This window comes from Malaya genurostris, chromosome 3, assembly GCF_030247185.1.
Source record: "Malaya genurostris strain Urasoe2022 chromosome 3, Malgen_1.1, whole genome shotgun sequence".
Classification (NCBI taxonomy): Eukaryota; Metazoa; Arthropoda; class Insecta; order Diptera; family Culicidae; genus Malaya; species Malaya genurostris.
Window position 1 is genome coordinate 288,085,917 of NC_080572.1, and position 27,692 is coordinate 288,113,608.

General features: G+C 37.3%; 1 protein-coding gene across 1 annotated transcript in view; it reads right to left on the reverse strand.

Moving 5' to 3' along the window:
- The window catches only part of LOC131434428 (death-associated inhibitor of apoptosis 1), a 53,620-nt gene extending 26,463 nt beyond the window's left edge, over window positions 1-27,157 (reverse strand). The window contains exon 1 of the mRNA XM_058601127.1: window positions 26,973-27,157. The gene's annotated coding sequence lies outside the window, so the exon portion shown is untranslated. The remainder of the gene's footprint in view (window positions 1-26,972) is intronic.
- Window positions 27,158-27,692: the final 535 nt, after the last annotated feature.

Here is a 27,692-nt window from a genome sequence, read left to right on the forward strand (position 1 = left end):
TGGAAAATGAATATTGCGATTTCAAAAACCGATGCATCATACATTCTTCTATAACCCCTAGCCATCGTATAATCGACCCCCTTCTTGCCAGCGGATACGAAGGCAATGATGAGAAACGCAGACGATGGTAGTGGCCACATTCTACACACAGTACGTAAACGATATTATGATGAATGAAATGTGCACTACTACACAGGCGCCAACGTTTCCTCTTACAACCACATACCAACGGCACTACAATAAAAAAAACCGAGGGTCAAAAGAATGCGCATTCTGAAGAGAAGAAAAATTTATACCAGACCATCCCTTTCCCTCGTCAGCGGCTTTTGCAAGAGGTTTGTACGCTGGAAACGAACAATTGTAAGCAAACATCAATGTACTTTCGTCCCCCCACTCCCAATTTCTTTCTGATCCTCGCTAACCCACACCCGGATGTAGTCGATTTCCTGTCTTCGGTTAGAATTTCTAAAACTAGGGTTTCATCCCATAGAGGCGCCTATATTGTTCACGTTGTAAATAATGGAAAAAATGAATGAAATCGTTCATTTACTCCATAAACAAAATCCGGCGATGAAGCTTCTTCAATATGAACTAGTGTAACGAAAACAATAAATTAAAACGTAGTAGGCGAAAAACGCAAACCCATACTGTCCGGTTTCAGTATGAATGGGATGATGAGCAATGGCGTTGTATCTCAGAAGGCCGAGAACACACCAAATGTCTGAAATTACTAGTTACCCAAGGAAACCAAAGGGAACAAAGACGGCGATGGCATCATTACAATGAATGAGGGATCTGGAATGAAATTCTAAATATTTAAATTAGAGCTCGAGTCCCAACATTGAATAACAAACCAACCGAAATGAAATCACCCAAAAGAAAAGACAGATGGAAGCAGAAATGTTCAGTTTTCATTCATAAATCTGTACCGAATTCGTCAAAGCGGTCTGAGTCATTCAAAGCAGGCAGGGACAGGGCAGGAAGTTCCTTTCAACATCATCCTCATTGCTGGATGTGTGTTATCTCGAAAGAAAAAAATAACCATTGCTTACTAACGGGAAGACCGATCAGAACCGTTCCGTAATCTAAGCGATGTGGTTTTTGTTTGCACACGAAATGCATCGTGAAAGAAGCCGTTTCACCGATCTCTCACTGACCCGAAAGATCATTGAAAATGGCTGTCGGTAATTGTATCGTTATCATGTTCCGTCATAACACAGTGATAATTTTCAGACTGAGGTGCTTAATTTTGTTCCATTCGGATTCATTGAAGAGTTAAATTTTATTTCATTTGATCTATGGTTACGACGGTGCGTTCCATTGAAATCCTTGTTTATTCTGCGTTTCATCAACGTTGTGAAATTATTTTGTAAAACTTCTGTACTTAGAACAGACGGGTATTTCGATCACTGCTTGTTACCTTCTTCAATGTATGAATTCAAGTAACAAACGAATCAAGAGTAACGGTGGAAATAACGCACCGGTTTACTTTTCTTGTCTATAAACATAAAATCTGTTTCAATTCACATTCACAACTAGCAGGTGACCAGCACGGCTTCGGTTGACGATCATGTGCAAAAAAAAAAATCCCACCACTCTTCTAATAGTAACTCGCGAACTGGAAGTTCAAATTTCCGAATCAAATTCAGCACCAATCGATGAACAGATGGGCTGATTTTTTTTCTTCCAAACACTTGAATTCAAAACTCGGAAGCACATTCCGTCATCTTGTTTTCTGCTGACTGACTAATAAGAGTTTCATAGGAAATAGTAGCTGGAAATTGATACCAATTCAACCGAAAATGAAACATCTCAACAGTATGATAGCCACACCATTGCCAACCATCTCCATCTCCATCGTTCAGAAGAAACTTACCGAAATTACTTTACGACTCAGGACGACGACTCAGTATACTCTTCCAGTATTAAGGGTTGAGGCCAGTAAGTCGTGTATAACCACGTGGCTCGCTCTGCGTATTACGTTTCTCTCCATGCTCTCTCGTAAATGTGCAAAATGACTCTCGATGTGGCCGGGTGGCCAAGAAAGTTCTGATATTTTCGGTTACAAGTTTGACTACATCACATAAAATCCAATAAAGCTACCGCTTGTTTGGCAGCCTTTTTCTCTCATGTTTCGTTACGTTACCAAGAAATTGGAACAGAAAAAATGGCGCCGCCATAGAAATCGACTTACCTTCACAAAAATAACATTCACTTCATTTTTATCGCGACAACATTTATGTTTTCATGCACTAATCGCATCTAAGTTAATCATTGTCAGGATAGATTTTTGATCCATGCTTTTGAAAGCGAGATATTCAATGAACAAGTTGAAAGTTGCCGTTTTCAGCTATGCAATTCTTCCTTCAGAAAAAAGACTTTCTCAACCGCTAAAGTCAATGAATCATTCTGAAATTTTGACAGAATAATCTAAACTAATTTTGTAAGAGATTGTCAGTTGAGTTTTTTGATATTCGTCACCGTTTCTGAGAATTAAAGCGTGAAAATAGCCCTCTGAAACATCCTAGAACACACTGGCCTCAGCCCTTAAGTCCATCATTCCACCTACTATTTTATAGATCGTGAAAAGAAAAGCTAACCGATTTATTCTGCTTATAACTCAGAATAATTCATCCACTCAGGGACTCAGTCAGGAGCATATACTTTAAATATAATGCAAGTTAGAGACACTGAACTAGTACAAAAGTGGAATTTGGGGTTTACTTCATTGCTGTTCCACGCATAAATGTCTTACTACATGGAATGAAAAGTACCGGGCCTCTCCGTGTCTATTTTTGTTGAGAGCAAGCCTCTAGATGGTCCAATACCAAATATCATGACAATCTATCCACTAGTGTTTGAATTACAGCTGATCGTGTCAAACGAGTTCTAGTTTTCATCAAACTATGGAAAAAGACGCACCATCCCTCGTATTCTCCAGACCTAGCCCCCAGCGACTATTATCTATTTCCAAACCTGAAAATGTTTTTCAAGGGTAAATTTTTTTCGTCCAATGCTGAGGTCATTGCAGAAACGGAAACCTATTTTGAAGGCCTTGACAAATTTATTTTCATGAACAGGTATTTTAGCCTGAATTCATCTTACTTTACTCTAGGGCACCTTTTCAAAATTCGCCCTGTAGAAGAGTGGGTAGAACTCAATCGTGAATATCTCTTGTTGTACTTAACGCATCAACCTAATTCTTCCTCCATGCCATCAGAAATATTGTCAGCAATTTATGATAAAATTTTCAACAGTGTGAGATAACATACTGAAAAATAGTTTTCTCATTTTTTTTGGGAACAATGAGGGAAACTCACACTCTCTTACCCGCGATTGCGATTTTGTGGTAATCAGGCACATATCAGTCCTGATGTTCTACTAAACGAGTATAAACTTTGGTCGAAAATCGATCATTTCTACTTGTGCGCTAGACGGAAAGAATGGGTAGAACGTAATCGTGAATATCTCGAGTGGTACTCATTCTTTCTCCAAGCTATCGGAAATATGATCAGCAATTTATAATGAAATTTTCAAAAGTATACGATGGCTATAAATAATTCAAAAATTTATTTCTCTCAAACTTTCGGAAACAATGAGGAAAACTCATAACGCTTGCTTGTCTTTTTCAGGGTTGTTACGAGAAATTTCAAAATCAAATAACGCGAAATCCGCACAAACTTGAAATTTAAACCGCGCGATATTCGAACTAAAAGCATTACACCACTATTTTTAGGCAGATGATACTTTTCGCAGAACTTGAAAATTCACTTAAATATAATTTAAAAATCTTCATAAATTTGTCATTGAAAAACACAATAAATAAGTTTGTATACAACACGTCGGAAAATGTTACAGTAAAAATAAAATTGCTTACAATTGTGATTTTGAAAGCAGTTAAACAGAGACAATTTTTTCGCTTCAACATCTTCTTGCTCGGCAAACTTTTCCTTTTTTCGGTGAGACGAATTTATTATTTCGATTGCAATTATTTATCGCCTTCTGATTATCTTTTGTTTTTTGGGACAGCGCCTTCTCTTGTTGTCGTATTTTATTCATCTTTTATTCTTTAATTTGAAGCAGAGAAAAGCCCACTGGAGTTGGTTTCTGGCAAACTTGCTCTCTTGCAGGCATAAAACCACCTCATCTTTAGCATCAACAGATTAAAACCATCCAAATGATACATTTACTTAAATCTAGTGCTTCTGTAGTAGCTCAATCTAATGAGACAGTAACACAAGAAACGATTTCTTGATAACATTACGTGATAAATGAAACTTGAAAGAATTGAAACAATTGTTAAACATGGAATTGTTATACTCATAATTAGTTCTAACATAGGGAATCCGAAGACAAAAAACAGGCTCGAAGATTACGACGCGCGTTCGAGAGCAGTTTGTGAAACATTATAGTCGAACTTGAATACAGACTTTTTGCGACTAAAAGAGATGTATTAAAAACCATTTTGTTGATGTTACACCGATTAGTCAAATTATCCAACTGTTTTTGTAGGAACTTTGAGTCAGCTCTGCAAATTTGATTATATGAAATATTTTAAAGTCATCAACGAACGATAGTTTCATACACTTGATCGAAAAATTTAGATCGTTGAGATACAATAAAATTATAAACGGTCGAAGATGACTTCCTTGAAGAACTCCAGAAGTAACAGCGAATGGTCCGGTTGTACAGTCTCCTATTTTCACTATCATTTCATGTTTTTTTGGATATGATTAGATATGAAGCCAATTCAAAAATGATCCGTTAAATCACTGTCTAAATAACATGGAAATCGTTATGTGATGATTGAATTCGAATGTAGGAGCGAAATCGTTGCTTATAGAATCTACTTGTAGTCGTGCTTGTAAAGAAGATATCACGCCTTTTTTTGAGAACGGCCAATAAACCATCCATCAACATTCACTTTGAAGAGTAATTTCGAATGACTCGGCACTCGCTGAGAGTAAGTCATAATAGTAAACGGCTGAGAAAAGTTTTCTCTTTCGTCTGGTGTTAAATTTAATACTCTATCTTTCATAGCTCGCTTGCAATTTCTTTCGAAAGTGGAAGTTGACAGGTTGCTTATTGGCCGTTCTCAAAAAAAAAGGCGTGATATGATGAAGGAAGTGTAGGTTACTAAATTTGTGGTTGTTGAACGTGGTCAGAGCAACTATGTGTTATAAAATCCAGAACTATAATTCCGAACAACTTCGATACACCGCACAAAGCAGCAATTCCACGGTAGTTGGATACCTTGGTAAACTGGAAACACATAGGCTTTCTTGCATATTTCACGAAAAATTCCAGAACACAAAGAACTATTGAAAATGTTGGATAGTGGAATCAGAACAATTTCTTATCACTACGAATGGAATCCCGTCTGGTCCAGCACTAGATAAACGTTTCAACTTTTTCTTCTTCGTTTCTTTTCTTGTTCAACTTCCCTTCGTAAGCCTGTCGTGCGAATTTTGCTTTAGGAAGATGATCTTTAACACACACAAAATTTGTGACCATACTATTGAAGAATAGCATTCCATTTATTAACGTTCTTTCCATTATTGAATGTGTTTTCACTGAGACGATATCTTCCATCGGACATCAATATCTTTGAGTGCGAAAATCTTCTTTCGATTTCCTCATTAGAAAGGGGAATTCGTATCCGGAATTCAGATTCAGGAATTCTACTTCAGTATTCGGGAACATAATTCAAGACATGAGTTCTAGATCTGGATTCGGGAACAAAATTTTAGATCTGAACTCCGAATCAGAATTTTGGAACTGGCTTCTGAATCATAATTTTATACTTGAAATCAGTTTCATAATTTATTTTCCGAATTCAGAATTCATTTTCAGAACTCAGATTTAGAATTCAGAACCTTCATTATGAAACTGAACTCGGAGTTAGGTTTCATGACCTAGGTTTTGAACCTGAATTAAGGTTTGGAGTTCAGTTCTAACATTGAATTCGGAAGCTATATTCTGAAAATGAATTCAATTCCAGAATCGTATAACTAAATTAAGCAACTGAGATCTTGAGAACTGGATTCCGAACCTGAACTTTGACATTTGAATTCGGACCCAGTCCTAGGCTCCGAATTTAGTACTATCTTTACGTTTCGTCTTAGACTCGTCAGTGCAGAGCAGTTCAGTAAGCAATTTGAACTGCTCTGCACTGACGAGTCTAAGACGAAACGTAGAGATAGTTAAATTGGTTATGTGCCCTAGCACAAAATGAGGTTAACCCCTAAATGATCCGAATTTAGTACTTTAATCAAGTTTCAGTTCCAGAATACCTAACATTTTTAGTTGTTTTGTATTGTTTGATTCTCTTTTGTTCTGTGTTATTTGTGCGGTGGATGCACCGTTACAATTTGGGAGGCGAAGCAGTCAAAGTTGCAAAATTCACACAATTAATCAACTAACTAACCATTATTGATACTCAGAACTATGAAAAAAGTATGTCAGTTTTATTCGTAGTTACTTGTTCTAGTTATGTCTCTGATATTACCCACCCGCCTTTTTTCGCAAGTTTTCATTTTCACTATTTGCAACCACTCAGTCACTGCCCAATCTGTCTTTTCGTTGGGTACTGAAAAAAGTTAAACTGAGTTCAGTGAGTACCATGAAATAATTTGTTTTAAATACATATTCTTAACAGTAAGTTTCTCACGATGAAACAATGTATGAACACTCCTTACTGAAAAGATTGCCAATCACATTGATAGATAATCCGTTTGGCCAATGCAAGCGCCGCATTTCCATGGTCGCTAGAAATACAATATACCTCTAGCGATTTCCCATGAACAAGGACGAACACCAAGAAGGAGGAAAACGGGACATTTCCGTGAGAAAACCACTTTCGTAGACCGTAGCAACCATTTCCTAATAGGCGAACAAAATTCCTATCCCACGCACTGTGCATTCGAAAATCTTTTGCTTCGGTGATTATCACTTTTGAACCTGCTGTAGGGCCCTCGGCATAGGGACAAACGGTTCGAAGCGGGAGAATGAGGATGGCGGAATGCTGATATGCCACCAACGATTTCCCATGTATTAGAGAAATGTAAACAAAAATAGAATAGAGAGAAAAAAAAACTTGAAATTCCAGACAAAATTCCAGGAAGGATAGGTTAAAGCGGCTCCAAGAGAGCTGCTGCTGCTGCTGCTGCGACTGCGGCCACCGCCGAAGAGTGTTAAAATATTTATAGAAACAAGCGTGCTTTGGGACAGAGAGATAGAGAGAGAAAGAGGCGATCAAATCAGGTAAGTCCTGCTTCTAATAGTCGATTTGTTCAGCTGAGTGTTAAAGTCCGGTTTGCAGTGTATCTGTCATTACATTTACATGTTTGATATTAAAAGTCTCACTTTTTTGCGTTCAAACGGTAATCAAAAAATTTCCCATTGCTATCAGCGCTGGACGGTTTAAATGCCAAGACCAAGTCTGAAACCGGGTACTTTTCCACTCTGAAACTTGATCACCTCAAGAGGCCGTCTCCTCAAGTCAATCGCTGGAAGTTCTTGGAATCGATTTTGAACTAGGCAATCCTATAGGCATTAATCTTGTTGGGAATTTCAGAAAGAGATGCCGAAAACCATTTCCTTTCGTCCTTTCGAACCACGAGATGAAGAAGATGGAAAGATGAGCAGTAGAATCATGATGCCACGAAGTGTGAGGTGCTTCGCCGATAGACCAGGGCCAATAAAAAAGTGAACGAATAAAACATTCCACTTTGGAAGAAAACAATTCAATCGATAATGGATCGTGGATGTCGAATCATTCGGCTTTTATTTAATAGCCACCCGGACTGACTACGAACCCCCACTCCTAATGATTGAAATTGATTGTCCAGCTATAAAAATAAAGTGAACAAATCGAATAAGAAAATAAAAATGAGCTTCAAGCTTTAGAGTGACAATGAAAACTTTTAATGATGGATCGAGATTATTGGTGATATCACAAGAAGCAGATCGATTCCGGCATATAAACTACGAATGAAGTCTGTGAGGCTGCGTGGGACACGAAACTTGCACAGTTAAATGTGCTTCCGTACTTCAATTATAAAATATGCTGGGAAATAATTCTATTCCTTATTCCCGTTTTGCGCTTCGCCTATATTTTGCTCATCAATTCTTTGTTTCGTTTTGCTCCACAGCCTGCATTATGCAGGAAGTGAAAGAAATGCAACTATACTCTCGAAGCTCAACTGGACCAGCTATAAATTGTACAACTTTTTGTATATGTCATTTCAGAGTCCCATGATCTCGTTTCGTTCGTTCGGTTCCACGGTTGTACTCCACAATTGCAATGTTCTCGACAGCCTTACAAGAAGAGACCAGGGAAGCATACAACATACTATTCGATGGCTTCGAGTACAATTCAACGGAGGAAACATAATAAAAGGCAGCCTCGCAAAACTATCTGCACTCATTCGTCGTTTTCCGCCACCTTCTTTCTCGAAGCCTGTGTGTTGTATGTCAACTTTTCCCTGAGTATATTTTTTTGCCTTATTTATTTGTGGCTAGTGAAATACCACAGGGCAATCCTTTTCCCCAGCATTCGATTCAGACTGAGATCATCTGTGGGTGCGGAAGAGACGACTGAACTGAAGACGACGCGCGGTTTCCATCCCGAACGCTCTGGAATGCAACGACCACCACCATCGCTGCCCGGTTTGTTCCCAGGTCAACCTTACCCCGGTTTTTTTTTCTTATGTCTCTCTCTCTCTATCGAGCGTTCGGTCAACTCGGTGCAGTTGTACTCGCAGCATCCCCCCAGCTCAGTAGCAACCATAGCCGGGCGGCAGTAATTGAGCTGGAACTTCGGCACTCCCATGGCAAAATCCGTGGTGGTGGTGATGGTGGTAGAGATGGTGACGGGGCAATTCCGTTCAGCTCCTTCATGACAAAACCGATCGCGGCCAGCATGCGCAAGAGAGGCGAAAGAAAACCAGCTATTTATCTTTGCCCAGCGTACATTCCAGCTCGATAGGGTAAAGCTGTCGGATATCGGGGATGAATACGAAGTGTTTTGTTATGGCACCACACGTTGTTCAAAGCTGAGAAAACAAGATTGTTTGATAATGATATTATATATACTAAATTTATATTTCACCTAAACAGTAGATTATTTTGTTTCCACCGATTTGATGAATCAACCCTCGTATCATTTCATAGAAGTACTGGCCGCTTTTTAGATTTTAATCTATATCTTGACTTGTAAGATTTCTTGAAGTGATTTACTTGTTATTGCAATGGATTTAACTTAATCATTTAATCAATAATCATGTGAAAATTCCAGAGCACGAACGTCAATGGTATCAGCAATTTTTTTTACTGGGTGTTCCGTAGAACAGGAACAAGGGGCACGTGGGGATTCCGAAAATTGTCAGCAAATCAAACCCCCGTTGTAGTGTAGGTCAATTTTAGCTTTAAGCTGTAGTTTACTTTAAATTTAGTTTAAGTTTTAGTAATAATTTAAATTTTCCTCACATAAATCGGCATAGTTTTATAATTATACGCGGTCTCCCGCATCTAGAGTAAACTTCTAGCTAATAAACTTTCTTCGTAGATTTAAGCTATGAATATGTTTTTACTAGGTACTAAGTGTTAAAAAATCTTTAAAGATTGTAACTTTTAAATACCTTTAATAATTAGGTTTAGGTTTTAATTCCTCAGAAAGGTAGCCTTTTAATACTCGTGTTCGTTTTTTTTTTTTCAATAAACGGTTTCTGACAGTTCTTTCCCCTACACGCTTAATAACTTCCCGTAACTCGCTTCGTTAATTGTTTCATCGATAACAGTGCTGCCAGTTTCAACACTGGGTGTAAATAATCACATGGATCAATAAGTCTCGAGACAAAAGCAGAGATGGCGCTCGTAGTAAACCAGTAGCCACGTCTTTCTAGAGTACTAACCTTTGCTTGAAACGGGTCAAAATTTTAAGTCGATCCGATCAGAAACAGCTGAGTTATCGAGGTTGGAGTAAAGTCGTTTTGTAGTTTGTTTAAAAAATGGAAAAAACCGAGTTTCGTGTTTTTATAAAACATTGTTTTTTAATGGGTAAAAACACCGTGCAAGCGAAACAATGGATTGAAAATTGTTATCCGGACTCTTGTCCATCAAAACCAACGATTTGTCGGTGGTTCGCCGAGTTTAAACGTGGTCGTACCGACACAAATGACGCGGAACGCTCGGGTAGACCTGTGGAAGCCGTTACACCGAAAAATGTGAGTGAAGTGACAAAAATTATAATGAAAGATCGTAAAGTGAAGCTCCGTGAGATTGCTGAGATGACACAGATATCATATGGAAGTGTATTTACTATCCTTCATGAAAAATTGAGCATGAAAAAGGTTTTTTTCCAAGTGGGTGCCGCGATTGCTTTCGATGGAACAAAATGCACCTTGTCACAAGTCGATGAAAACAATGGCGAAATTGAACGAATTGGGCTTTGATCTGCTTCCCCACCCCCCATACTCGCCAGATTTAGCCCCCAGTGACTACTGGCTCTTTGCTGATCTTAAAAAAATGCTCCAGGGAAAAAGATTTGGCTCAAATGAGGAGGTCATCGCTGAAACTGAAGCTTATTTTGAAGCGAAAGATAAATTTTTTTATAAACATGGTATTGAAAAATTGGAAAAACGTTGGAACCATTGTATCACCCTAAAAGGTGATTATGTTGATGAATAAAAAAAATTGCAAAAAAAAAGTTGTTTCAATTGTTAGTCTCGGGACTTATTGATCCATGTGTTATTTATTGATCCAGCCTTCAGCGATGTCAGATTATCGCTATGTCAATAGATAACAGAAAGCGCCTCTCTAATCCTTGTTAAATCTATTTCAGATTAAATTTAATAATCTCTATAGTTTTATTTATTTTCCTTTTCTAAGGCATATTTTAGTTCAATAAAAACTAAAAAATGCACCAATTTGTCATCAAACAATTTTTTGCACAAAACTTTAAATTTTGCGAAACGGATATTTTTAATGATGACTTTGATTTAGTACAGACTAAGGTCTCTTTTTACGCGGGGGATACGCACCGCATAAAAAAACCGCAAAACTTCGGAAATCCGCGTAAAAACCTCAAAACCAAAGACAATTTTTTTCGACTCTAAATATCTTAGAAATGCATGAAACGTCCAGATCTGGTGTAATCTGAACATTTTATGATTTGAAAAATATCGAAAATTTTCTGTCAGAGTTGACTTTAAAAAAAATTTCGGGATAACACCAGATCTCGACGTTTAATGTATTTTTAAGACAAAACAAGAAAGCCGCGTAATTTGGAAAATCCGCGTTTTTTCGGAAATCTGTGTAAAAAGAAACCGTAATACAAAAAAACCGCGTGAAAAAAGACCTCAGTGCATTCTTTCTTTTTGGTGGAGACATTTTTTTAAAATCAACAATTTTTTTTTAATACTGTGACGCGCGCTGAACCGGAATGAATAACGAAAAAGCCACCATGATACGGTAGGGCTGGCTACCCCTCACCCGGCAGCAATTCTATTTGAAGGAAAACGGCCTTGAATTTAGACAATTATTCATTTAACTCTCCGACTTATCATATTAAAGACTGTCCCAGAAAGTATGGACGCAACCGAAAAACCGCTGTCATTTCGCAATGGTTCAGAATCTGTCAATTTTTATGGCTGCGCCCTGTTGTTTACACTCTTCTCCAAACACTTGTGCAGTTGTTTATTCGTTTTCATTAGTTCGTTTCGAAATGCGTGGACTTTCAGCAGAACAACGTCAAAAAATTGTGTACAAATGGTGCACAGAACGCGGATTGTCACTGAGAAAGATAGCAAAAATGGAAGGAGTAAGTGAAGTGTCCCAGGTTGGCGGTTCAATGCATAGGACGCTGGTCTTACAAGCCAGTTGTCGTATGTTCGAGCCCCGACCTGGAAGGATTCTTAGTGTCAGTAGGATCCATAGTACTAGCCATGCAATGATTCTGTACACTAAGAATCGGCTGCGAAGTCTGTTGAAACAGAAAGGCCAAATTCCACAAAAGGGAAGTAATGCCGAGACTTTGCTTTAAGTGAAGCTTTGAATGAAACTTTCTGGACATGTAGACTTTGTCACAAAAATCCACTTTACATACCTTGATTTTCTTTTCAAAATTGATCTAGACTGTCTTTTGGAAAGGGCCATACTTGTTTGCAAATCAGCAAAAAATTCTTTGACGCCTACGTCTAAACAACTCGAGAACGGCTGCTTCTAGAAGAAAGGTAAAACTTCTTTATTTAAAAATTAAAACCAATAAAATTAGCTTAAGTTAAGGCCTAAAAAAAAGTTAGTTTGAAAAAAAGAAATTTTTATAAATTTTAGTTTTTCGATTGATTTTCAGATTCTTGAAAAAGTGTTCAAATTTTTTGACAGGGTATAGTTTTTTTAGGAATGCTCGATTTTCTACAACTACAACAATTTCAGTAGTTCTTGCTTTTTAATGTCTGCTTTTTGCCTTACCATTAATCTATTAAGCAATCTATCACATCACTTGAGGTAGAGAATTTAAAAGATATAGGGGTAGAAAATTGGAGTTACGAGCTTTGAAAGACATACATTCCTCAAGTAACGCATTTTCGAGCCATAATTAATTGGGATAAGAGTTATTGCTCGTGGTTTCATGGGAAGCTAAAATGATTGGTTCCATGATTTTCTAATCATGACAGCAAAAAAAACTACTTATCGATACACTCCTTAAAAGTTTTAAGGAGTGTATCGATAAGTAGTTAGCAACATTCAAACAGTTATTACTCTGAAATGGCTTAATTTTTTTTGCAGTGTGTTTTGCGGTGACATGTTTGTTTACATGTCAATAACAGCTGCGCAATCGATTGGTTTCGGTACGGTTTATCGTTTCAATGATAAGTCGAATTGATCCAGAAACGCGAAAGAAAATTCTGCACACTTGGTGCTCAGAAAGTGGTGTCACGTACAACGAAATTGCAAAACGGGTGAAAGTGCACTACACCAGTGTCAAAAATATTATCGAGAAGTTCGGTAAGACCCTTTCCATGAAGGATTTGCCCCGATCCGGTAGGAAAACGGGTCCCAGCCAGCCCGGCCGGGACTTAAAAGAGGTTGAGTACATCAGGAAAAACCCATCCTGATCGACGACGAAACCTACGCCAAGGAAGAATCCCGAGCGCTGCCTGGACCGCAATACAATACGAAAACGGTGTACCAGGACCTGGACGACGCTGACACCACGGTGGCGAAGGAAAAGTTTGGGCAGAGGGTGTTGGTCTGGCAAGCAATTTGTACCTGTGGTTTGCGGTCGTCGATTTTCTTCACGAAGGGCACAATTAACGCCAAGGTGTACGAGGAAGAATGTTTGAAGAAGAGAATGCTGCCACTGGGCATAAGGCTCCTCCTCTCTTCTGGCCGGATTGGGCTTCAGCCCACTACGCCAACTCCGTTCTACGGTGGTAGTAAAAAAATAATGCACAATTCGTGGAAAAGGACATCAACCCACCGAACTGCCCGGATCTTCGGCCAATTGAAAGCTATTGGGCAATTGTCAAGCGGCACTTTCGGAAGGAAGGTAGTGTCCCAAAACATGCAGGAGTTAAAAAAAACTGGACAGCTGCCACCAGGAAAATCACAAAAGCAACTGTGAAGAATTTAATGAAGAATGTCAAGTCCAAAGTGCGAGCGTTTCACAGAAACTAGGATTTTCTTCAATATAATCAGTGAAGTGCATAAAAATGTAATTTTTCTACAATATATCGCAAACTGATGTCAAAATATGTTTTTTTTTTCGCTCTTTTATTCAATAACCAATGTTGCTAACTACTTTTCGATACACTCCTTAGAAAACTTTGTTTAAGAGTTAGTTATGGTTACCTCACACTGTTGAAATTTTAATCACAAAAACCTGTTCATATTTCCGATAGCTTAAAGAAAACAATATGTTGTTAAGTACAACAAGAGATATTCACGATTGAGATCTACCCATTCTTGTACGGGGTACGTTCGTGAACAAATTGTCCATATGTAATCACGAACCGTGTTTAAAATTTTGCTTGTGATATGTTCCAGAAAGTCGATGCTCAACAGAAAAATTTATTCCAGACAACACGATCAACATTTGAGTAGCCTTCTCTGACCCCAGCCAGAGACGAACGGAACAGACATGACAAACAACATTCAGAAAACTAAGCCAGAACTAGAATCCATTCATTCGGTCAAAGGATAGCCAACAATCACGCCAGTTACCCCATCGATGATTTATACAACATCATATCCCAGAGCTACTTCGCTGGTTCTCTTGGAAAAGCCTCCAAGTGATCGTAAAGAGATCGTACAGAAGAAGTTGCAGAAGAGGCACCGAGAGGAGAAAACAAAAACATAACGGCGGTGATTCTCTGTGTTTTTGCTGGTTCGTTTTGGACCCAGTTCGCCACACAACAACACAAAAAAAGACGGCCCCGTACTAGCACGCGGTCGAACGCTGGCTGGAGAACGTCTCAAGAGGGAAAGAGACTCTCGAAAGATGCCATTGTGCTTATGCTGCCAACCGATCAGAAGACGTGAGGATGGCAACAAGCAGAAGCCAGAGCGAGATAGTCATCGAAAAACGCGCTGGAATGCACTAAAAGTCGAAATAAGAATAACAACAGCAACAACAACGGCGCGGCGAACTCCAGAAAAGAAAAAGTCAGCCACAGAATTACTCGGCGCAAAAGATCCAATCGAATGCAACATGAAACCATGCGGTGGAAGGCGAAGAAATAAAACGATAAACATTATTATGAACGAGCACACACTCGGTGTGTCTCTACATCTCCCGATCTCCGAGTGATCCGATGGATGCTGGGTGAATTCTGAGGTGAGAGGTAAAAAGAAATCCCCCAAAAACACTATAAATCGACTAGGATTCCGACTTCAATTGTGGCCTATCGCACGGAATTCGATCAGAACAAGCCAATTAACACCTTTGTGCTTGGCGTTGCATGAATATTAATTTAGTCGTGATTACAATACTTCCCCGAAGGAAAACGCTACTCTGCTCAGCTCTGCTCCGCTGGAACGCTGAAAAAAAAGGCCACACCACCAGCACCAGCTCTATCTCACTGGGAGATCCAAGAAGCCGTCCAACCGTGAGAAGGTTTCGACCGCACGATGACGGCGACGTTGAAGTTATTGTAGGTCTGAAGGCTGTCTCAAAAGGCTCTGCAAAGACCACAAAAGGGCTTGCTGATGTTGGTTGGTTGTTAGGTTCGTTCGTTCGTTCCTTCGTTCGTTGCCTGACTACTCTTGGAGCCTGCGGAGGCGCACAAGGCGAACGTGTGATGCTAATCATTGAATTGTGTGTTCCGAAAGAGAAAAAAAACACCGGGGATAGGCGGTAAACATAATGTCGTGCGCGGGAGACAGACATAAAACATTAAATTGAATTGAATGGCGCATATTCGTAGGCGCTGAGGCGTTGAATAGGAGGCATGCATCAGGGAAGAGTTCGAAGGAGCATAAATTTTCCTTCCTGCGACTGATGGCATACCCACACTGACACTGGAGTTTGATGAAATGAGCACCGAAGGATGCTGCTTGAAATGTCCGACCGATCCCAATATCTGCGCAGTAGTAGAGAGTAAAACTCAGTTGTTGTTTTTTTTTCAGCGCAAAGTAAAAATAAATGTTTTCAATCCTTGGAATATTCACAATAAAGACTGAACTAGAACAAAGTCGCGAACGAATCATAGGAATTTCGATGCACACTACGCTACAATCCACTGGCGATCACAAGACAATGTACTCAAAGCTATAGTGATCGTCACCACGTTCTGTCTGTTGACTACATAGAACAGAAACAAACCGCCGCTCATTCAAATTAATGTTATGATAAAATCGGAAATTCCTATGATTGAATGGTAGAGTATTATCAACAGTCAGTGACTTTGGTTCATCACTAATCTGGAAACTGAACATTTTTCTTTACTCTTTCGTCTCCGACTAATTCAATGCACAGCAGTTTAAAGTGAAATTCTAGTACAACTGAACAGTTCTATTCTAACAGACTTCTAAGTAGAAGCGATATTTAAACGCTATCTGAACAGCAATGTTAAGCATTGAACCTAACAAAGAAATATGTTATTATCTAACTTCCACGTGGTAGTAGTTTATTAATTTCCAACAGTCAACTCATCACAAATCCATCAAATGTTCTTGAATTTGGAAGACTTGAAATTTCTGTAGATTGTGCGAGTCTGATTAAGATCAAGTACTGTTGAAACTGGCAGCAAAAAACCAACGTAATTTCGCAATCCTTAAAAAAAGTGGGTGGATAATGTAAGAGACATAACTGGAGTACGTGAATACGAGTAAAACTGATTTGTTTCGATTACACTTCCGAATATCGATAAGTTATTTATGTGAGTCTTGCAAATTTTACTGATTCGCTTCCAAAATTGTAATGGTTCATCTATAATAAAATGCGACTTATTGACGACACACATGTTCTACTATACAATTTAAAAAAAGCCCCCTTTTTTGTCGTGAATACGACTTACTTTACTATGGGGTGCCTTTTCAAAATTAGCCATATGGAAGAATGGGCAGAACTTAATCATGAATATCTCGACTTGTATTAAAGGCAGCAACATAATTCTTTCACCATTTCATCAAAAATATGATCAGGAATTTAGAATAATATTTTGAACAGTGTGAGATAACCACAAACAACTCAAATATTAAGTTTTCTCAAACTTTGAAAACAACGCGGAAAACTCTTTACTTTTACTTGGCTTTTTTGCGCAAGGACGACGATTTTAGGTAGTCAGTCACATATCTTCAACTGAACGTTACAAAAGGGGAACCGTGGTCGAAAGTCGATCATTTCTTCTTGTGCGTTGGATGAAAGCAGACGTCGGGGCGAGTAGACGCATTCAAACAGCGACACCTTCTGCACCTTCTGCGTGGTTGAAAACCTCAAACGCTCAGGTCGTAGTTCTCATTTGCCTTCCGGTCGTCAAGGCGAGAAGACGCACTTAACCAGTTTCGAATCATTTGGCACTGCGAGCGGATGTCTGCGTACAAACCAAAGCTTGTTTCAACTCAAACAATAACGATTGAATCAGCTGCTGATGGTTTGCATTGGAGAGAAAGAAAACAAGAAACAAAAAGTTGACAACATTATATAAAATCAGTCGTTCTAATGGCTCTAAATGTTATCTAAAGAACTATTAAGATTACTTCTTTGCAAATCGAAGGTAGAAATCATCAGTGAAAATCCAAAATAATTTGATTTGCTTTGTGCACTTTTCGCTGTGCGAAAATCGTTCAAGATAAATGTTCCGAACTGTGCTAAATATCGTAGAGAATTCCACAATTTGGTCCTTAAAGGCAGAAATGATTCCTGTACAGCACCTTCATAGTTTCTTTCAATGTAATATGCAAATCCGAAATGAGATAATCGACGTCAAAAATCGTTGAAAATTTTAGTAACGAAAAAGGGGAAAGTTTCGCAATTCACACATTGGATAAACTATAAATTCGAATTCGAAAGTGTAAAAAAATCGTGTCAGTTTTATTCGTATTCACGACATCCAGCTATGTCTCTGACATTACGTACCCGTACTTTTTTATCTCTTTACTACAAAAATTTTGACCCTAATTTGGGCTCATTTTTTGATCCCAATTAATTCAAATTGATTCGAGTAGTCCACAAAAGCATGCTTCAGTGTTTCTTTCACACATTCAGCATCATTTTTCCAAACTAGTGCTTACATTTGCGTTGTCTTTTTGTATGAGAAGAGTGATGCTAATCTAAAAAAACCCTTCTTAGTCCACTTAGTAGAATTTTCATATATCTTGAAAAATCACCACATTTTTTTAAATGAAATTTCCGAAATCGAAAAAAAAATTGATGCCAAAAGGCTTAGAATTGCATGAAACGTCGAGATATATATATATATATATATATATATATATATATATATATATATATATATATATATATATATATATATATATATATATATATATATATATATATATATATATATATATATATATATATATATATATATATATATATATATATAACAACGGTAAAATTCAACGTGTTTTGTCGTTTACGTCACTTATACCATCATATCGCTGGAACCAAAAGTCACAGCCATTTGATCTTTGAACTTGATCAATGTCCCGACAGTAGCTTTCAAACAAGCCCAAGTTTGTTAAAATCGGTTCAGCCTATTCTGAGAAAACTGAGCGCGTTCAAATATCTTCGAAAAGTGCACACATACACATACACACATACATTTTCCGATCTCGTCGAACTGAGTCGAATGATATATAACACAATGGGTCTCCGAGGCTCCGTTCGAAAGTCGGTTTTTCCAGCAATTCTAATACCTTTCTATAGAGAAAGGCAAAAACCCTTCTTAATCCACTTAATGGAAGTTCCACAGATCTTGAAAAATCACCATAAAAGGGGGGAAGGGGGAAGAGTACATGAAATTCCTGAAATCGAAAAATATTGTTGATGCCAAAAGTCTTAGAATTGCATGAAACGTCGAGATTTAGTGTCATATAGAAAAATAAAAATTTAGCAAAAATCGAATTTCTGGGGCTCAAAAACCTCCCAAAAAGTCGATATTTTTGAAAAAAAAAATTATCGAGATAACACTAAATCTCAACGTTTCATGCGATTCTAAGACCTTTGGCATCAAACTAAATTTTTCGATGTCGGAAATCTCATTTTCAAACCTTTACCGCCGGACGCACCCCTTCCCTTACCCATATCCGATTTAGTTTAAATTTTTTCATAGGGACTTTTTTTCGAGATGCTTAAACTTTTGAGCAGTAGCGCTCAACAAAATTAGAGGTGATCCCAAAATATTGGCACCCTTATCAATATCAGAGCGGTAAAAACAGCGTATTTTGTCGGTTATGTCACATATACCATCATATCTTCGGAACCAAAAGTCACAGCCATTTGTTCTTTGAACTTGACCAATGGCCGCCACCCCACCGTAACTTTTGACAGAAAGCAGATAGCGTCATTCCAACAAATGTCATGTGTGTGTGTAATAGCAGCACGTTCTTTTTGTGCCGAATACCGAAATAAACAGACGCTTGTACTTTTTGTTGCGTTCAAAACAAATTTTTTATTACGTGAATATCATCTCAAAAGTATTTTCTAATAATTTTTATAGTATAAATTGAAGAGCATCAATCGGAAAGGTGAATGGATTGAATATTCATGAGGTGAAATCGATCTATTTCGTGATTTAATACCGGATGCTATCAAAATGTTCACAACCAAAGATTTGTTTTTTTCATTTTTTAAAAAGGTCTACCGATTTCGGTTACCGACACCCCATTTTTACGAAATTGATAATTTTTTTTCGATCAAATGAATCAACTTTGTTTCTTAACCAGTTGTTAGATAGCTTTCCATTGATATATGAATGTCCGCATAATGTGCACTAAGTCAGAAATTATGAGCTTAAAATAAAAGGGTGCCGGTAACCGAACACTCTCCCCTAGCTTTTAAACGAGTCTGAGTTTGTTAAAATCGGTTCAGCCATCTCGGAGAAAATTAAGCGGTAAAAATATCTTCGAAAAGTGCATACACACAGACATTTTCCGATCTCGTCGAACTGAGTCGAATGGTATATAACACTATGATAATCTCCAAGTGTCCGTTCGATAGTCGATTTTTTCAGCAAATCTAATACTTTTCTATAGAGAAAGGCAAAAAACAAAATAAAATGGTAAAAAACTACAACAAATGGTTTAGTAGTTTTTAACCCGATTTACATTCTCAGTGCAGGAAAACTTCGCATAATTTTTTAGGAATATTTTATTGATTCTAAAACGAACCGATTTGCGGAACTGATCCAATATTTACAATCGTTCAGAGCCTTTTGCTATCACTTTTTTACCTATGCCAGAGACTTAATTCTGGATCAGAATTCAGAAACAGGAGCTTAATTCAAAAAACTTAGGACAGGCTCAGAATTCAGTTCCACACGGAAAACCCGCAGATCACAAAATTCTAATTATGCAATTGTTGTTTCACGTCCTGGTTGTTTCAACTAAAATGTTGTTGATTTAACTAACATATCGGTTGATTTTGTCATACCTATGCAGGCTGTCACTTGGCGGAGAACGAAGAACAGCAAAACGCAGAACAAAATTCCTCTTCATTTCACCAGAAACGTTTCAAATTGAAAATATTCAATAGCAAATAAACGTCATTTATGTTACGTAGTGGCCGTTTATAAGTGGAAGTATGCAGAAGAATATAAGAGTTTATTGTAAAACAAGTTTTTTATGTATTAAATAGATATTCTTACAGTATAAATGTATTAATTTCATCGAACAGTCCAACAACATTTCTTAATGCCTAAGAACATTTTGCTGATAAATTCCCTCTTGGGAAATATAATCTTTTGTTGCATTTTTATATCATCTGTGAGTTTAGTGATAAAGTTATAAGCTGCTACTTCGGCAAAATTTAGTTTTTCAAGCGTTGAACGATTAGCTGCCCCCTGAAGAGACTAGCTGTAAAAATATTTATTGCAATAGGCGTCTTAAGCTTAAATAACTGATAATTGGTTAAAACAAGTAAGCCATTTTTTGACTTCACGCATACAGGTAACTTTGCTGTGATTGTGTCATCGCTCAGTAGCACGAGTGACACCTCATTGAAACGTTTCATTTTCCACTCAGGGTGTATGCCATTGCTCAACTGTAACGTTTTATTACTAGTTTGTGGTGCGTGTCTTTGCTGGGTGCGATTGCTAAACTGCCAGCACTATAAATTAAAATTGACAGATTAGTTAAAACAACAATCGATTAGTTGTACCAAATGTCAACCAATCAAATTCAGAAAAACAACTAATATTTTAGTTGTTTTGCGATCACTGGCGTTTCGGTGCATATTTCAGACTCGGAATCCAAATAAAGAATTCAATTCAAGAGTTCAGTTTAGGATTCTGGAAAAGGGCTCATTTTCGGAATGCAATTTACAGGTTCCGAATTTAGTTCAACTATAAACTTGAATGAATAAACTGAAATCAGTTTCAAGTTCTAGCTTAACTTGAATTCTGAAAATGAGTTATGAAACTAAATTCAGAAATTAATTTGTGAAACTGAATTTAGTAATTCAATTATTGAACTGAATTCAAGAGTTAAATTCTGGTTCTGAGAAAATCAGTACCGAAATTCAGGTGCGGAATTTAGATATAACATTTAGTTCCAGAGTCTAAAATTCAAATCCCAAATTTTGTTCAAAAATTCTGACATTGAAACCTAAATCAAAGTACTAGATTTGAATTCGGTATATAAATTACAGAGCTAAATTCAGTTAAAAAATTTAGTCAAGATATTAGTTCCAAAAATTTTGTTTCAGAATTGGGGTTCAGTAGCAGAGTCTTAGTTTTCAGTTTTAAAACTGAGTTCTGAAACTCAATTCCAAACCACAAATTAAGTTCAGAAGCAGCTGGACCAGAATCCAGGTTCTAAACTCTACTTTAGAATGCCTTCCTCGGTGATCGACCACAATTAGGCTTAAGCCGGGACTAAATAAATAAATAGAATGAATCGGTTAATTACTTTAGAATTTAGTTCCAGAATCAAATCCAAAATCCAGCTTCCGATTCCAGGTCCAGTATTCAGAAGCTAAATGCGATTATTGATAAACTAGCACGATTCGTTCAATTCATACGATTGAAAATTTGCACGCCTTATTTCCGCACTGAATTTCACCTTATTGCTCGTTCAACCGAACATTTTAGAAAACTTCAATTTTGAGTGATTTGTGGTAATCCCATTTAAATCTGTATTTTTCGGGAGAAAAATCTGAAAATCTGTAAAATTAAATGATAAGAAATTGAAACACAATGTTTTTTTCGTCAGTGAAATCAGGCGAATTCAAAGAAACCAGCATTTTACTACGTCTGACTTTTGTAAAGTTGTAGCTGAAAATACATTAGAAATGATTTTTGCATTGGAGCGTCTCGGAAAAAAGTAAACATAGAAAACCGTCATTAATAACTGGGACTAGTAGTAGTGTTTACCATCCTAGGTTTTATTTAGTTTATTTATTCATTATTCTCTTTCCAGTACTGCCATAAAATATCAGGGTAACGATTTTCAATGCAGTAACAGTACTATTATTAAATACTAGCTGAATTACCACCCGGCGTTGCTCGGAAATGTTCCATGATACGTCTATAAATACCTTCTTGCTACTTCCTCCTCCACGTTATAAAAATTCCTGACATAATTATTTCCACGTGATCGCTCAAGATTGTGATAATGATAATTTGATAACGAAAGACTGTTTATAACTGCATACGCGTGTGTGTCGACAGTTTTCTCAATGTAAATAAAAAATGCACCTTGATTTCATGACTTTTACTTTATACTTCCCATGTTTGGGACACTTACTCCACTCCCTCTTCCTCAGAATAACCTTATAATCTAATGTGATGTGAAAGTAGTATCTGTATTAATCAAGAAGTATCGTTTCTCGTCGAATAAGCTTTACATTGAACTCCCCTTTTATTGAGGAACTTACTACAGTTCTCTGCCCTCTGATTAATGTAGAAAGTATCTGTGCTCGTCAGAAAGTGTCGATGAGGGGAGAATTGATTTTCAGACCCCGTTCTCCTAGTCTAAATCTTCCGGCCCCTCTCGTTTGTTGACAAATAAAACAAATTTTACAATAAACACCCCTTTTTAGAAGCACTTGCTACAAACTCCACCCTTTTGTTCAAATTGAATTGCAAAAAGTTCCAAGTTTGATGATAACTTACTGAGTTGTTATAAAATTTTTCCGGTATATACAAACAATTGTACAGAGAACTTCTTTAATAGAGACACTTCCTATCTTTTTATATACTTAGCATCATCTCTTAATTGTAATAATCGACACACTTACTTCATCCACCATCTCTGTACTCAGCAAGAAGTATAATTTTTTAGGAAAATTCTAAAAATTTCACATTAGAGGCACTCAGTATATCCACCTCCCACAAACACACTTAAGACAATTTTTGAGTTTTACGTAAAGTCATACTTTTGGTCTTCAAAAAGTATCGATTCTCGTCAAATTAGATAAGTTTTGTCATGACCCATATCAAGGACACTTGCTACACACTCAACCTTACTAAGTTTGAGGATAAAACCTTACTAAGTTTGAGGATAAAATTCTATAATAAAAACATATCAAGACTGTACTCGAAAATAATGCAACACTTTCGTTTGGTTGACAGATCCATGTCTAGTCAACGACAAAAGCGTAATAGTAGCCTTTCAGTCATGCTCGGTTTTCAGTGAAAATCGTGTGTAGTACCGATATTCAACCGAAACTTCGAGAGTCGATAATGACAGAAAACGATTTGCAATAACTTTTACAAGTTGGTTTTCGTATCTATAGTAATTTGGTTTGCAAATAGGTTCTAAAGTTTATTAACTTTAATTTAAGCGATGTGGGCATGACAGGTTAAGCCACAAATCCTGTCACCTGTAGATGAAATTATTTCCAGCAATATGCTCGCTGGGTAAACACAACAGACAACCGATTAGTTTAAATATGAAGCCGCGCTATTTCGGCGTATTCTCGCGGTTTAGATGACGTTTTTCTAAGCCCTATTGTTAAAGGCAATCGGTTGTTAATCGATTCAGATGACTCACGCTGCAGTCCTGAGAGTCAGGTAAGCCTATTCAGTTTGTAGAGAATAATTTCATTTAGTATAGTAATCTTCAAAAACCCACATCTTCAAGCTGAGGAACTGTCCTCTTTGTTGTTCGACTTTATATTCAATGTGGTATTATACTGCGGTGCAGTTTGACTATACGATTTCTGATCGTTTTACAGATCAACCAAAACGTTAGCTTGATAAGACCGCAAAAATCTTACTGCATTCAAATTTTTTAACAGCAATTTCGACTGGTACAGTTGTAGACAGTCGATGACGCCATTTGGACTGCGAAAATGGCAAAAGTAAGAAAACAAACCACGAATGACTACGCAGTTGGTCGATGATCACATTCACACTTTCCGCGAACAAAATATGACATGCCCGGAATCGCACCGCATCGTGCGGAATGTTTTAACGAAGTAATCATTCAATGTGTGAAAACCTGTTTGGACCTCTGACACATTAACCGGCGAGCATTAGACATTAAAGACTACGTCTAAACTTAAACCTAAACGGTTGAATCGAATTAAAGTGAATATTTATTTGAAGCAACGAAGATCTCGTGGGAACACAAAACAAACATTTCGAAAAGATGCATCAGAGCTGCCAAGGAATGCAACAAGTAAACAGAGTCTTTGCCTTATGATCAAGAACCGAGAAGAGTGACGAGCGTTGGAAAACCAACACAGAACCTCCTCTAAGTGGGTACGTTTTTTGTTGTTTGATTTTACCGTCTGGCGGCGGGTGCCACTACGATTAGCTCCGGGAGGCATATTTTTCGAGAGACGTCGGCGGCCATCGGCGAGGTGTAACATTGCAGACTGCAAGCGCGGAGGCAAATGCGGTCCTAAAATTAGCAACAGAATGGAAAGTTTATAAAAATATCAATTTGAAAGCAGCTCTCATTTTGCATACTTTTTGTTTTTCCCCTTATTTTTGTTGGTGCGGTTTCTTTGCAGTAGACCAACATCAAACATGTAAACCCAGACAGACACATAAAACAAAAAAAAGTAGCTAACCAAATGGAAAACGGGTCTCCGGTTCAGCGAACCGCTACACCGCTAACTTCCTTTATCCGAACGATGACTGTTTAAAATTGTAGCGAAGTAGGCGATGTGTGAAACAGAGATGTTTTATCACCATGACTTCTTATCGAATTATTCAGAGCTGTCAACAAAAACAAAGACTGTTCACATATACAGTACAGAACGGAGTACAAAACCGAGCGAGAATCATGCACGCTAATCGAATTTTGATAATTATATGACCCAGTGGCAGAAGTTCGTCCGGCAGACAATTTTCAGATTTCTATAGTTCGAAAACAACAGCGTTATTGGCTTGCAAATAAGCTGCAAACATTCTCAATCTTCATATTGAGATTTTTTTTCGGTTTCGGTGTTACTTACGTTATGCCAGTGATTCAAATGGGAGTTGCTTAAGTTTATTGATTGATTTGTATGTTTACTGTTTTTTTTTAATACCGTTCGCAATCAATCAACACCTTATCAACCAAAAAATTGGTATGCGGCATCTTGATATTTAATTTGAACAGGTATCTTATCAAATTGCAGGTTTCTCAATTACTCTAGATATGACCCTGATTAGGGCTATGGCGATTGAGGCAGTTCACAACGCAGTGATGAAAAACGGTTTTTTTTTGAAAACGACAAACTTTCGTATAACATATCTGAGACTTGACGGAGAATAACTAGATTTGAATTGTTCTTCGCAGATTATCGTTATAATTTGTTGGTATAGATTTTCCCCTTGCCTGTTGGCGGTTTTCAGAGACACAACTGGAGGACATGAATACGAATAAAACTGACATGTTTCTTTTACACTTCCGAATATAGATAATCGTTGGTATTAGTTGATTGTAAAAATTCCACAATTTTAATTGATTCACCTCCAGAATTGTAATTGTACATTCATACTGAAGTACGTCTTATTTACGACAAACATATTCTACCATACAATTAAATAATACGAAACAAATGAGAGTAAAAAATACAACAAACAATGTTAGAGAAGTTGTTTTTGTAGATTTACATGCTCTAGTTAGTTTGATATCGTTATAAAAAAAATTAAATTAAATATCACTGACCGGAAGTCAGAAAAACACATTACTAAAACAGTGCGCAGCTACAGACATCATATTTCCAAAATATTCAACGTTCAAATTCTACGAACTAATCAAAAGCGAAATCTCGTAATCAAAAAAGAAAGTAAACAAAGGGTATGTTAAATGTGATGCAGTGCGATGGCGTCGCTGAACTGAAATCTAACAGGGTCTGGCTACTATTATTTCGAACAGCACTGTAAATGAAAACGTCAAAATTTTTGCAGTTACCATCATTGATAAGTGACTTCTACTTTCAACTTGAGTAATTTTTTAGTCCAAAAACCAGAATTTGAGTAACTGAGTAGTTACTCATTTTCAGAATTGATCCACTTGTTCTGAATATGAGTATAATCTTACTAATTTTGAGTAACTTTATCCAAACGTGTACACATATTAATTATATTGAATTTGACATATCGTCTGTTCTTTAGAAATGACACACGGAAAATAAAAACTACCTATTATTTGACTTCTTTTTACTTAATTTTGAGTACTTCCTTTCATTCGCTCCTTCAATTGTTGTCAAAATACAAAGAGCAAAACCACCCAACAGCGAGAGTTTCGTTCAATAAGCTAAAATTGAGTAAACCGTATTAACTTGAAATTGAGTCAATACAACTCAACTGTAGAGTAAATATAACTCATCTTTGAGTATTTTTTTGCACGTGTCTTACGGAAACTACCTTGAGCCACTTTACCTAAAATTAGTTTATTGAACGAAACCCCCAAATTGGGTGGAATGTACTTAAAATTAGGTTGATTTACGGTTCCGTGCATACAGCAAACATTCTATTAAAACGAACAGCTATCGTCAGTCGTCACATCCGCATTGGTTAGGTGCTTCATTCTTGTGATCAAAGATAACCGTATTAGTCCGACGCACAGAATATTATTTCCCAATGATCTGTTAAATTCTTTAATAAAATTGAACAACAAAAATTACGGGCATTGTCGTACGCGAAATAAAACAGCGTCTGGCCACCCTTCCATGACATGACATCAGCAAAGCCAAAACAAACCTACTCACACTAGCCCACCGCACAGTAAAAGCTCTCCGTAGTAGCGATTTTCTACGTTTTCCGTAAAAATGGCTGATCAAACTCGTGTGTAGCATCTCAGCACGAAGTCTTCTTTTTTCACAGTTCCCCCACCACTGGCAGAAAAAAATCAACTAAACTCACCTTTATCAGGCACCTTCCGTGCTGATTCCTAGTGCAAATGATGCATCAAATTGGGGGCATCCATTTTCCGCTATTGAGAATGGAAAACTGGAACAATTTAGGCACAAATTTTGCGTAAAACTTGACACCAGACTCGAAAAACAACTGCGATCGATCACACACGGAGCGCGAACAGTTCTCGAATGTGAACGAACGGCCAGTCAAAGCAAGGCTAGGAAACTACGTTGCAAAAGCTTGCTGGTGAGTGAGAAAAGCTTTCGCACGAGAGCGAATTGCGAGAGAGGCATGCCATGGGGGAACTCCCGAGTACGAATAGATACTACACGGCAGGGAACAAAACTATAAAATCAACCAAATTTGGGTATCAAACACCGAATTTTCTTATTGAAATAGTGACAAAAGAAAATCTGGTAACATTTCATTATTACTACTCGAATCAATATTTTGATACGAATAGCTTATTTTACTTATGCGTTCCTGTCAATTTCTTGCCATACAATTTCATAGTAAATTCAATTCTAAAATTTATTTTTTAATGAACGAACTCTACACACTACACTCTAATAAGCACGCAGTATGTAATAATGTTTTCGCTCATGTTTATTTAAAAAGAACTTCTTTCGGATGCATCAAACTTTATTTTCAAGTGCTCAGAGATTTACACTTGAATTTCAATTGAATAAAACCTTTAGACTTTATTACTTGATAGTGTTTCAATTG